This window comes from Marmota monax, unplaced genomic scaffold, assembly GCF_021218885.2.
Source record: "Marmota monax isolate L192 unplaced genomic scaffold, Marmota_monax_Labrador192_F-V1.1 WCK01_AAM20220418_F8-fsc00006, whole genome shotgun sequence".
NCBI classification, from domain to species: domain Eukaryota; kingdom Metazoa; phylum Chordata; class Mammalia; order Rodentia; family Sciuridae; genus Marmota; species Marmota monax.
Window position 1 is genome coordinate 30362303 of NW_026693712.1, and position 13158 is coordinate 30375460.

At 36.4% G+C, this 13158-nt stretch overlaps 1 protein-coding gene across 1 annotated transcript in view; it reads left to right on the forward strand.

Annotated features, from left to right (window-relative positions):
• The first annotated feature begins 404 nt into the window (after positions 1 to 404).
• The window catches only part of Slco6a1 (solute carrier organic anion transporter family member 6A1), a 214991-nt gene continuing 202237 nt past the window's right edge, over positions 405 to 13158 (forward strand). The window contains exon 1 of the mRNA XM_046460442.2: positions 405 to 527. The gene's annotated coding sequence lies outside the window, so the exon portion shown is untranslated. The remainder of the gene's footprint in view (positions 528 to 13158) is intronic.

Genomic DNA, 13158 nt, shown 5'->3' on the forward strand with positions numbered 1-13158 from the left:
TAAAACTGACTATATTGGATGAGGTAAGGTAACATTATTAATAGAAAACCCTAAAATTTCTGTGACTGAATTCAATAAAAGTTTATTCCTCATTTATGTAATAGACCTAATTCACCAAGTTCAGCAATGGGCACCTATTGGCTTTTCCACCCCCTATATCAGAGTCCTCTACTACCTAGAAGACATAGAGAGCGAGAGAGTATATAGAATTAAATGGGAAGTTTTCAGTGGGCCAGTCCAGGATGTTAAATAAATTGTATCCATATATGTTCTGTCAGCCAACATTTAGTCACATGACCACTCAGAAAAATTGGCTAGCTAGGTGCTTGCTAAAAATATGGATCTGGAATTTCCTCCAAAGGGTCATGTGTTTAAAAGTCTTTGTCCCCAGCTTGGTATTATTGGAAAGCGGTGGAAAGTTTAAGACAGGGCTTAGTGGGAGGTATTCAGGTTGTTGGAACAATGACCTTGAAGGGAAAAGGGGGACCCCAGCCTCTCTTCACTCTTTTTTGCTTCCCAGCCAGGAGGTGAGTGAGCAGTTTTTTTGTTTTTTGTTTTTTTGTTTTTCCCCTTCTACATGCTCTCACCATGATTTTTCTGATTTAAGGTCAAAGCACTAGGCCAGTTGATCATGGAATGAAGCCTCCAGATATACCTTGCTTCTTATTATTTGACTCATGCATTTTTGTAGTAATATAAAGCTGGCTAAGAACTAAATAGTCTAGGGTTATTGTCATAAGCTAGTCTAAGCATTCACAAATATTAGGGTTTTTTTTTTTAAAGTGGATGTTTGTAACCTACAATCACAGTGATAAATGATGGCTCCAGTTTCTATCCTCATTAGTTGTTATATGTGTTTCCCTGTATATAATGTATTTCTATCTGAATGTGTTAAAGATTTACTTTTCATATATACCTTGGTGTTATTTTCTTTCTTTTATTATGTGTGGGTTTGTTGATCAGTGGATTTATAGTTTTAATTAAATCTGGACACTTGGGAGGATCACAGTTTTTTCCAAATGACTTTTCTTTGCCTTTGTTTCCTATACTTCTAGCATTACAGTTATATTTTGTTAGACTGCTTGGTATTATCTTGTAGGTCATTGATGCTCTGATTTTTTTTTCCTAATCTTTTCCTCCTCTTCATTTTGGATGGTTTCTATTGCTATGTATTCTAGTTCACTTATCTTACTTCTATAGTATCTAAACTGTTATGAATCCTTTCTAATGTTTTATTTTAGAAATGATAATTTTTACCTCTAATATTCCATTTGGTTCTTTAAAATATTTTCTATTCGTCTTCTCTTTGTGTCACTGTTTTTCTTTAAATATTTGAATATAGTTATTATAACTATTTTAACATCTTTGTCTTAAATTTTATTGTTTCAATTTTTATAACAGTTTGTATTGACTCATTTTTCTCTTATACAGGTTACATATTCCTGCTTTTAAAAATATCGCATATAGCTGGGTATGGTGGTACACACCTGTAAACCCAGTGACTCAGGAGGCTGAGGCAGGAGGAATACAGATTCAAAGCCAACCTCAGCCATTTAGCAAGACCCTAAGCAACTTACCAAGACCCTCTCTCAAAATTTAAAATACAAAGTATTGGGAATGTGGCTCAGTGATAGAGCATCCCTAAATTTAATCCCCAGCATTGTGTGTGTGTATCCAGTATATTTTAATTAGATGTGGACATTGAATTTTACGTTGTTTAAAGTCTAGATTTTTTTCTCATGTTTTAAAAAATGTTGGATTTTGCTTTGATAGTTAATTTAGTTACAGTTTAGTTTGGCCAATTTATTGCTTGTTTTTAAGCTTTGTTTAAATGAATCCAGAGTTACTTTTGTTTTAAAATAACAGCCTTACCACTAAGGAATTGACTTTTTGGACCTCTACTGAATGTTCCCAGGAAACTATACTTCAGATATTGTTGGACCATATTCTAGTCATGAATGAACTTTGGAATAACTAATGCTCCATTGATTTTATTCAGCCTTTCCAGATTTCTTGAGCTTTCTGTGATATTCTTTTCTCTTTGGAATTCTGCCCTATAAAATTCTTCCAACTGTCTCAGTTACCTCAGTCATTGAACTTTGATTTTTTGGCTTTCTCACAGAAAATTCTATATTTTCTTATAATCCCCCATTCAGCTCCATGGTTCAGACAATCTCTTTAAAAAGAAGCTGGGTAATTATAATCTTAAATTCATTTGTTCGTCTTTTCTTAGGTATCACGCTTCTATATTGCTTGTAGTCCAATATCTAAAAATCCTTTCCTATATATTTGTATAGTTTTCAAGTTGTTTCTGGAGGGAAGGTAATTATTTTTTTGCTCCTCCATTATGGCCAGAAGTGAAAAGCTCAACCCAAATACTTCTTGCCCACAATTTGAAATATATTTTTTAAGGTTACCTATTTCATAGTGAGATGCTGTCTCTAAATAAAATATGAAAAAGGGCAGGGGATGTGGCTCAGGGTTAAGCACTCCAGGGTTCGATCCCCAGTACCAAAAAAATAAAAAAAAAGGATAGAAATTTTTTTTGGTCTCTGAAGGGCGGTCATGATCTGGCATATACCAAATAAAAATGCTAAACATGACCAATTAACCTGTTTAAATCATTCTTTCTTATAAACTCCTTTTGTTTTACTTAGTTTTTTTCATCACTGTGACCAAAAGACCTGACAGGACACTTAAAGAAAGAAAAGTTTATTATGGGGCACATGGTTTCAGAGGTCTCAGCCCATAGATGGCTGTCTTTTTTGCTCTGGACCCAAAGTATGGCAGGACATCATGGCAGAAGAGAAGGTTAAGAAAAGCAGCTTAGGACCTGGCACCAGGAAGTAGAGAAAAGATTTCCCTCACCACAGGAAAATATATATACTCCAAAGATACACCTTCAGGGACGCACCTCCTCAAGCCACACCCTACCTGCCTACAGTTTCCTCCCAGTTAATCCCAATCACGGGACCAATGCACTGATTAGATTAAGATTCTCATAATCCAATTGTTTCACCTCTAAACTTTCTAGCATTTTCTCACACATGAGCTTTTGGGGAATACTTCATATCCAAACCATAACACCCTCTCCAATTTAATCTTTAATCCTTTTGTTCCTGCTATTTTCTAAGAGATGAAGTCATGGAGAAGAACTTATCTAAAAAATACAATAATTATCAGTGTGACAGCCCTCTCATAGATGCTTTGTTTACAAAGGAATGATCAGTTTCATTTTTCAGGAATGGATTTGTTTGAGACACTAATCCCAATAGTGCTCATTTTAGCCAATCAGAATTGATGCAATTCAAACCAATCTTTAAGGGGATTGATATTCCAAATCAGACTTGCAGATGACTTTTTTTTCTTACAGGGTACATTCAAGATATTATTTTAGTCTCTATTTTGTAATATATTTACTCCTTGCAAATATTATTCTAAGTGAACTAGGTTATTGGTATTTTTTACTACTACATGTTTTAGTGAATGTGTTTAAATGTTTAGTTTTGTTCTTCTCTTTATTACTGTTATGCTCTTTTTTTGTGTGGTACTGGGGGACAAACATCCTGCCACATGCTAGGCTAGTGCTCTGCTGCTGAGTCACATCCCAACCTCTTTATTGTTATAAAGGAGTGTGTATGTGAAATGAGGCAAGGGATTTTTCCCAGAAAAATAGATAAATGGATTACTAAATGTGTTCCTTTAATGGAGATCTTTAAAAATATACATTTCCATATCTTTTGGGTTGATTTTTGATAGACCTGATCCAGATAAAGATGTGTTAGCTTATGTTTCTTTATTCTCAATGTATTTCCGAAAGGTATTAAGGTTGTAATGTCAGATATAAGATTATGTTAAATACTGCTATTTTAAATCACGGAGATCATTACTATTTTTCTTCTTATGTCTTTTCTTTTTTTCTCCTGATTAAAGACTAAGTGAACAAGATGCATGAATTCGATAAGTATTTCCTGAACACTTCTGTATGATAGGAATTGCTTTATATGCTGGAAAGTTAGCAATAAATATGGGAGACAAGATTTCTGTGCTCATCAAGCTCACTTATACTGATTGGGGATGGAAAATAAATAATACAGAAGCAAATAAGCAATTGAACAATAAAAAAATTAAAGTAACAATAGGAGCCATAGTACAAAATAAAATAGAGTGAAGTGTTAACAGTGTCTTCTTGAAGGTACATTCTGGTGAAGAAGTAAAACTTCAGCTTAAATGTGAGTGATAAGCAGTCAGGTGTGTGAAACAGCTAGGCCAAAGGCCCTGAAGCACATGTGTTGCAGGAACAATTGCCACCCCTCTCCTCAAGCACACAGGGAGCAAGAAAGTTAAAAACAAAACAAAACAAAACAAAAAAAACACAAACTTATGATAGCTGAAAAAAAGTAGTGTCATATAAGAGATACAGGGAAAGCAGGGATAAGGTGACTAAGGCTTTGTAGTCCATATTTCAAAATGCTCTTCTGAAAAATTATGTAATTTAGCAAATGCTTACTTTTTAGGATGTATTTGTTAGTACTTTGACTTTTCCATATGCAACTTGAAGGTAAAATTTTTCTTCTTATGGCTGCATCTTCTTGGGTTGTATCCAATCTTGAATGACTAGAAACAGTGACGTGGTGAACACATTTTATACCTTTACTAGTCCCTTCTCAGCTTATTAGAATCTGCCACAAAATGATGAGCACTGGACAGCTGTGAACTTTATTGATAGATATTATCTTAATCACCTTTCACACCATATTGAAAGGTTTGTGGTGACACAGTTCTTCAGTATATAATTAGAGTTTGGCTTTCGAACTTTAATGAGTACATAATTGGCTAGTTTCTATGCATGTTGTACTGCTAGTTTGCAGTCTTAAGCTTCAAAAGGATTGGGACAGTTTAGCTCTGACTACCCTTAATATTGCTGCCATATGGCAACTGTGAAGATGCTTATTATGATGCAGCTAATGATGAAAAGCGGAGATGGTCAAAATCCCAAGTGTGACACCAGCTGTAAAATGACTCTATAATAAGAGTGTTTCTTTTCTAGAACAACTATGAATGGGGAAAAAGGAGCACATTTTTTTGTGCCCATCTGTTTGTGGCACAGCTTAGAAAAATATTGTCAAGTGATTTGAGGACTGGTTTCTGGGTCTCTTCCACATTCTTTTATGTATTTCATAATTTGGCAGCCATTTAGAACACTTTGAATACAATTGGCTTAAACAGCTAATTTGTATTGGCCATGGAATATTGAAATGTCATTCCAAAGAGCAACATTCTATTCCTGAATGCACACTTCATAATTATTTCTTTGTTGTTAATTCAAAGAAACCATCTCCCCCACACAGATACAGCTCTCTTGAGGTATGTGTATTATCAGGCTCTAAAGTCTATGACAATTTTTCTTCCTCTCAGCTGACAAAACTGATACGTTTGAATTGATGATGTGAGCAATGAAAGAGATAAGTGAAATTATAATATCTTAAAGAAATTCCACCTTCCAGATAAAACCATCAGTAAGATTTTCATAAAATTCTTGCTCTATCAACATCATACAAATATGGGCAGAAATTCTAAAATTGGAAACTTTCATTCTTTGCTGACACCAGATAAATACTGCCCTAAGAAAATGTGTTTAAGGGACTGGAGTTGTGGCTCAGAGGGCAGAGTGCTTGCCTAGCATGCATGAGGCACTGAGTTCAATCCCCAGCACCACATAAAAATAAACAAATAAAATAAAGGTATTGTGCCCATCTACAACTAAAAAAAAATTAGAAAATGTGTTTAAAATTTTACAGAGGCAATGATAACTTCTAAGAGAAAGGAAGTCATTCTCCTCCTGTGTATTCCAGTGCAAGTATAAGATCTCCCAGTCTGACTCTGTCAAGATCTCTCATTTGTAAAAATTACCTTCTTGCACAAAATGGACGAAAATTCTCTTAAAAGGATTATCTGTGAAGTATCAGATAATGTCTTTGTAAGGATTTTTATTTAATTTTCGAGATTACCACTCACAGCTGTGATTTGGCAAGTGTTTCTCTTTTCCAAATACTTCAACTGTTGCAGTTATGAAAAGTGAGTTTGAGATAATTGAAACCTTTTTATCTTTCTCTCGTGTTAAGAGCAACTTTATGTGAGAATTGTCTGAGACTGTAGATTTAGATTTATCCAAAAAATCTAAAAGCAGTCCAAGAATAGTAACTGACTTTGTATTTTTGCTAGGTAGGATGGATATTCCTTCCCTTGAATAATTTATTCTGAATTGAGGGATTGAAGCATGTTATGGTTTTGATATAAGGTGTTATCCAAAAGCTGATGGGTGTGACAATGCTAGAAAGTTAGAGGTGACATGATCAGGTTATGAGAGAGCCTTAAACCAATCAGTGTATTAATACCTTGACAGGGATTAGCTGGGTGTTTGGTAACTGTAGGCAGGTAGGGTGTGGCTGGAGGAGGTAGGTAGTGTCTGCCTTTGAGGTATATATTTTGTCCCTAATGAATGGAGCACTCTCTCTGTTCTTTGCTGTCATGTCCTTAGCTGCTTTTCTCCTTCACACTTTCTGACCTCGTGATCTGCCTCACCTCAAAACAAGAGCAAAAGAGCCAGTCATCTATGGACTGAGACTTCTGAAACTGAGTACCAATAAAGTTTTCCTTCTCTAAAATTGTTCTCATTGGGTCTTTTGGTCACAATAGCAAAAAAGCTGACTGAAATTGCATATAAAAAGAAAGCCTATTATAATATTGTGTGTATATATTGGAGACAGAAGATGATAGAATGCAGTTACGGGGGAGGCTTTCAAGGAAACAATATCTAAGCAGAGATCTGAATAATACCCTGGGATCAGACTGAAGAATTCTGAAAATATTGAAAGTAGTATGTCTGGTTAAAGAGACCAACATAAGCAAAGTCCTAACATTGAGACAATATTGTCCATTCTGAGGACTGAACATGATCCAACAGGACTAGATCATTAATTTGTTAAGAGTGGTGTCTTAGTCAGGTCAGAGTACTATAACCAAACATCATAGACTGTGTGGTTTAAAAAAATAACATTCTCAATATTCTTGAGGCTAGGAAGTCCAAGATCAAGATGCCTGCAATTGGATTACTGGTGTAAGCCAGCCTTCTTCTGGCTTACAAAATTGTGGCTTCTTACATGTGTCTTCATATGGCAGAGAGAAGATGCTCTGGGGTCTGCTCCTTTCTTTTTTTTTGTAAGGACACTAATCCCACCACATGGGTTTTGCCCTCATGATCTTATCTAAACTTAATTCCTTTTCAAGGCTGTACCTCTTAATACTATCCCATTAGGGGTTAGTGTACTGCTAGGTGAATGTCGGGTGGTGAGAGTATATGTTAGTCAACCTTTTACTGTAGTGACCAAAATACCTGACCAGGACAACTTAGAGGCATAAAAGTATTTTTGACTCACAGTTTCAGAAGTCTTAGTCCATGGTTGGCAGACTCCATTGCCCTAGGCTTGAGGTGAAGTGTAACATCCCCTCAGAGTTGCATTGGCGGGGGAAACTCGCTTAACTCCTGGAAGCTGGGGAAGTGGGGTGTGTGTGTGTGTGTGTGTGAGAGAGAGAGAGAGAGAGAGAGAGAGAGAGAGAGAGAGAGAGAGAGAGAGAAGGAAGAAATAGAAGGGAAAGGAAGGGAAGGAAAAAGCCAGGGGCAAAATATAATTCCCCAGGGGATACCCACACTAACCTACATCCTCCAGCAATGCTCCGCCTGCCTACTGTTACTCCACCTGCCTACTGTTATTCCGTTAAATTATTAGTTCATCAAATGATTCAATTCACTGATTAGAGTTTTCATAATCTAATTATTTCATCTCTGAACATTGCTGCATTGATTGCCACATGAGTTTTTTTTTTGTGGGGGGGTATCTCATATGCAAACCATAATATTCTGACATTTGCCCCCTAAAGCTCATGTCCATTTCACAATTCAAAATTCATTCAATCTATCATCTATCTCCAAGAGTCCCCATAGTCTTAACAGTTTCAGCATTGCACAAAAGTCCAGGTCCAAAATCTCCTCTGAGGAAAATTCTTATCTGTGAGCCCTATAAAGATCAAAAGCAAGTTACATAGATTCAATATATTAATGACACAGACTAAATATTCTCATTCCAAAAGGGAAAAATGAAAGAAACACATAAAGAAGGGATGGTGTCAAAACAAGACTAAAACACAGTTGGGCAAACCTGTTCTGTAGCTCTGGGGCACATGGCAGTGAGATATGATCCTCCCAAGGGCTTGTACAGCCATGCTCTTAGGGCCCTAAGCCCGCATGGACTCTCTCTTAGGCTGTTTTTTCTCCACAGCTGACTGAAAGCTTCCCTTGGCAGATGCTCCACATTACTGGGACTTGTAATTACAGGTGTCTCCACTGTATCTTGGGGTTTCTTTTCACAGCCTATGTGTTGTCCTCTCAGGGGCTGCCAACAGGGATTCTGATGCTGCTACACTGCATGGCCTTCTAGCCCTTTGAAATCTCAGTGGAAGCTTCTACGATTCCCCCAACTCCACCATCCTAAATTCCTGTAAAACCAGAACCACGTGGATGATGTTAAGGTCTGCCACCAACTTGAGCAGTTTCTGGGTCCCTTTGGACCATAGCTATAGAGGCATCTGAGTGCCTGGGCAACTAAGTACAGTAAAACAAATCCTAGGTAAAGAACTTACTAGGCCCTCATGTGTGAGTAGGTTGCCCGCCTGGTCTCTTAAATGAATTTTCACTTGCTGATTCCTGGAATGCCTTTAAGAATCTTTTCTATTGTCTCTGTGCAAAGCACTTTGGCTTCTCATGCATGCCACATCTTTAAGAACCACATCCTTCTTGAGCCTAATTTTACATGTACTTTTCTGGCCAAAAAAAAAAAAAAAATCCTTCCACTCTTCTTCTGATCCTATCACAGTAAAACTGTCTAAAAGCTCCTAGCTATATGCACACCTTGCCTGAATGCTGTACTTCCTTGAAATTTCTCCCACATGATTAATTTGCCCAGTACCTTTAAATTCAACCCCACAGAAAGTCTTAGTACATGGTAGTCAAGTTATTTGCCAGAATGTAGCATAAATGGCTTCTAGTTCAATTTCCCATAGAGTTCTCATTTACCTCTAAAACATCATGATCATAGTACTAACCATATTTTTAGCATTCTGGTTTTCTGAGTTCCCACCCAAATAACTCATTAAGTTCTGCTTACAACATTCTAAGGCTTTTCCAGCTTGCATCTCCAAACTTTTGCAAACTCCTCTTCCCCTAACTCACTTTCAATGGCTTCTGAACCATGTGTTTAGGTTAGACTCAGCAATGACCCCGCTTCTCAGTACCCATTTCTGTGTTAGTCAGCTATTCATTGCTGTAACCAAAATACCTAATCAGAACACATGCAAACTATATCCACACCATGTCATATTCAAACTATATTACATGATCCAAATATTCAATTCATAACAGAATTTTTCTAAGGAGTATCAAAGTACATTAAAATTTTAATTGTTATTAACAGTAGTCCATAGGTTATTACTTAGCACTTGATAAAATCTTAGAAAAAGTCTACAAAATCTTCAAAAAATTTCTCTACCAAGTTTTTCCTAGAAAAGTTGAAACTAGAATTTTAGGGTATGTTTTGTTTGTTTCTTCTTTCTAAAATGCTTTTCCTAGTATTCTTTGGTTTATTGGCCAAAAATTTGTATTTTATCTTTGGTGAGAAAAATTTGAAAACTCTGAAGAGAAAAGTTTTATTCAGCTAGCACTGTGGATAGAGTGCTTAATCTAGGATTTGGATGAAATTGCCTTCAACTATATAGTTAAAAAAAAATATTAGGTGGGCTGGGCTTGTAGCTCAGTGGTAAAGTGCTCACCTTGCTTGTGAAAGGCACTGAGTTCTATCCTCAACATAAAATAAAATAAAATAAAGATATTGTATTCATCTACAAATAAAAATTATTTTAAAAATATTGGCCATATAAAGATAATTATCCTCAGACATCTCCTTTTCTGTTTTCTTCCAAACCAAACTTCCTTGAGAGTGAGGAAAGCCACACTGAAATTTTACTTAGGGGAGAGAAGAAAGCATAGATTAGTTGTCCTTATGGTCTAGATATTAGGAGTCCCCAAAAGCTCATGTATGAGACTGTACAAGAGCATTCATCAGTGGTGAAATGGTTGGGTTATAAGATCCTTAATCCAATCAGTGAATTAATCCCCTGATGAGGATTAACTGAGTTGTAACTGAAGGCAGTTAGGGTGTGGCTTCAGAAGGTGGGCACTGGGGCATGCCTTCAGGGTATATATTTTGTCTTTGTTGAGCAGAACTCTCATTCTGCTTTCTGATCATTATGTGAGCTGCTTCCCTCTGCCATGCTCTTCCTCCTTAATGTTGTGCCTCACCTGGAACCTTAAGGAATGGAGCTGTCTATTTGAGACATATGAAACTATAATCCCCCAATAAACTTACTCCTAAAATTTGTTTGTGTCAGGTCTCTTATTCATAGCAGTAAAAAAGCTAAGTTGCCTTATTTGAAAAATGGCTGGTAGAGATTGTATCAGAGTCCAAACAAGAGACAGAAGCTACACAATAATTGGAAGAGGAAAATTTTAAGAATTATTAATTATCACAGGAGGCTATTAAGATGGTAAGAGAAACTAAAAGACTCTAAGGGCTAAAATGAGGTAGGAACAAACTTGGAAGTATGTCCCTTCCTCGAAGCTAAGATTCGAGGAGAGAAGCAGTCTGGTAGGTGGTAGAAAAATTTATGTGGTTCTATGGCCAGAGCTAGCCTAAAGTCTCCAGGCAAGTAGAAGGCACAGGTAGGCTGAGGATGCAGAGCAGGTACACACAGGTGTGGTGTGTTATTGAGTAGTGTGGTAAAAAGCCTGGGGTGTATGATGCCTGACTCAGAAGAGCTGAGCAAAATGGTCACTGGACTGGATTGGAATTATGAATCCACTGAGTAGTACATGTGGTAAGATGTCAGTTGAACGTCCCCACACATGGCATGGATAAGTAACAAATAGAACTATATATAAGCAACAAGAAAGGGCCCCCTTTTTCCTGTGGTTTCCTTCCTTGTCTCTCTCCTGAAAAATAGCTTAATATTGTAGTAACTGCAAAAGAGAATTGCTTAAATGGTTTATCACCATTGTTACAGAGTAGATAGTGAAGAGACTATTTGGATCTAAGCAATAGTAAGTTGATAATTAGGACTGAGATAAATGGAAGATAACTTAGCAATAGAAATTGAAATCTTATTCTTTCTTAACTAAGGGAAATGTGTAGATGTCTATACATGGGATTTATTATGGTTGTTGCACTCGGTAGTTCAACATAGAGTTTGATTTTGACGTGATATTGGAATGGTGAAAATTTGGCTTTAGTCCTGCTTTTTTCATTCTGTCCACACCTACATTTGTTCGCATGTGCATGCATGCACACAGGCATACAACACACAAACATGTACAGACACTTCCTCTAAATCTGATCCTAGTTCTTCCAGTTCTTAAACTCATAATTCTCTAAGATTTATTTGCCTATTTTTAAAGCAGCACATAAAATACATCCTGACAGTGTTGTAAGGATTAAAAATGTTTGTGAAAACTTGGCCCATTATAGACACTAGGTAAGTGTTTGTCAAGTTCAACTCTCATAATTTCTGACTCAAAGACTATTGTTCAACAGTATATCAATAAGAAAGACTGGAACTGGTTTTGCTCTTCCTATATGTGGGGAAACTTTACAGAAAATCCTAGTGTAAGTAGCTCTAGGAAAATATCTATGCTTTACAATCAAATTGATTTGGGCTTTGTAAATTGAAATCATGAACTCATTTTCTAAAGGCTTCACACTTACATGATCAGAAAACAATTATTAATTGCTGTTCTATTTACATAGATGTTTGAAAGTTACAACTGTAGGGTTAATTAATCAGTCAGTGTGGTTATTTTAAATAAGTTCTCTTCCTTTCATTAATTTTCTCCCTTCTTTAGTATATAATCCTACACACACACACACACACACACACACACATGCTTATTTCAGTTAGCAAAAAAAAGTTGAAATGTAAATGAAGTTGCTTATCTCCAAACTCTAGCATCACACATAATTTCTTTTATGCCTTACAATTCTTGGTGCTTCCTAATCATTACTGTCATCCAGCTGTTCTATTCCTTCTTGGAAGGCCTAAAAACAAACCTAGAAGATAAATACTATCATTACCCCCTTCACTAATGAAGAAACTGAGGCACCAAGAATTAAGTGAGCTACTCAAGATCATATGGCTAATAAGTAGTACAGCTCAATATTAGAATGGTGAAATTTGGCTTTATTTTTAATACTTTTATCCACTGTGCTACACTGGCATTTGTACAGAACTTCCTTGTTTTTACTTACAATAGAGGACTGAACATTTTCTTCTCTACCAATCCCTTCTAGAACTTGCTCTATATATTCCTATCCCTAGTACAGTTATAGGAAGAAGGATAACAGGAGCTCATTCAGGAAAGATAAATGTTCATCTCAAGAACAGATTCTGGTTGATTCAGTTGTTTTGCTTTTCAGACCACATTCAGAAAGAAAGTACAAGAGGAATAATCAGAAATTTGTTTTTTTTTTTTTTTTTTAAGATTTTTCCCCTCTCTTTTCCTCTCCCTTTCTTTTTTTCTTTTAATTTTACTCAGCTCTGATAGCCCTTGCCCTGTTTGAGGTTAATTTTCTTTCGGGTTGCATTCGAGTGACTCACAATTCTGGAAATCAATGAAAATTTGCAAAGTGCCTGAACAGCCTTTTTAACTTTCCCTTCAACCTTTGAAAAAGGGATGAGTCTTTTGGGGGAAAATGAGCAGATGGTGCCTAAAGCAGTTGGCCAAATATCTATAACAATGCTGTTACTTGACTCTGTGTCATCGACTAGAGCATCTGTCATGAGGAAGAGTTATGCTTCTGTGCTTCTCTCTTTCGACAATTAATCACATCTCTCTTCCTTTCCTCGTTGTTCAGCATGTTGTCTTTTTCAGGACCTGGTGCCAGGAGATTTCAGTGACTCTCTGACATAATTCACAAAATATACTACAACAATGCCATTATTGTGAGTCCTATGAGACAAAAGAGCAGCTTTACTAGAAGAGAGGCTGACATT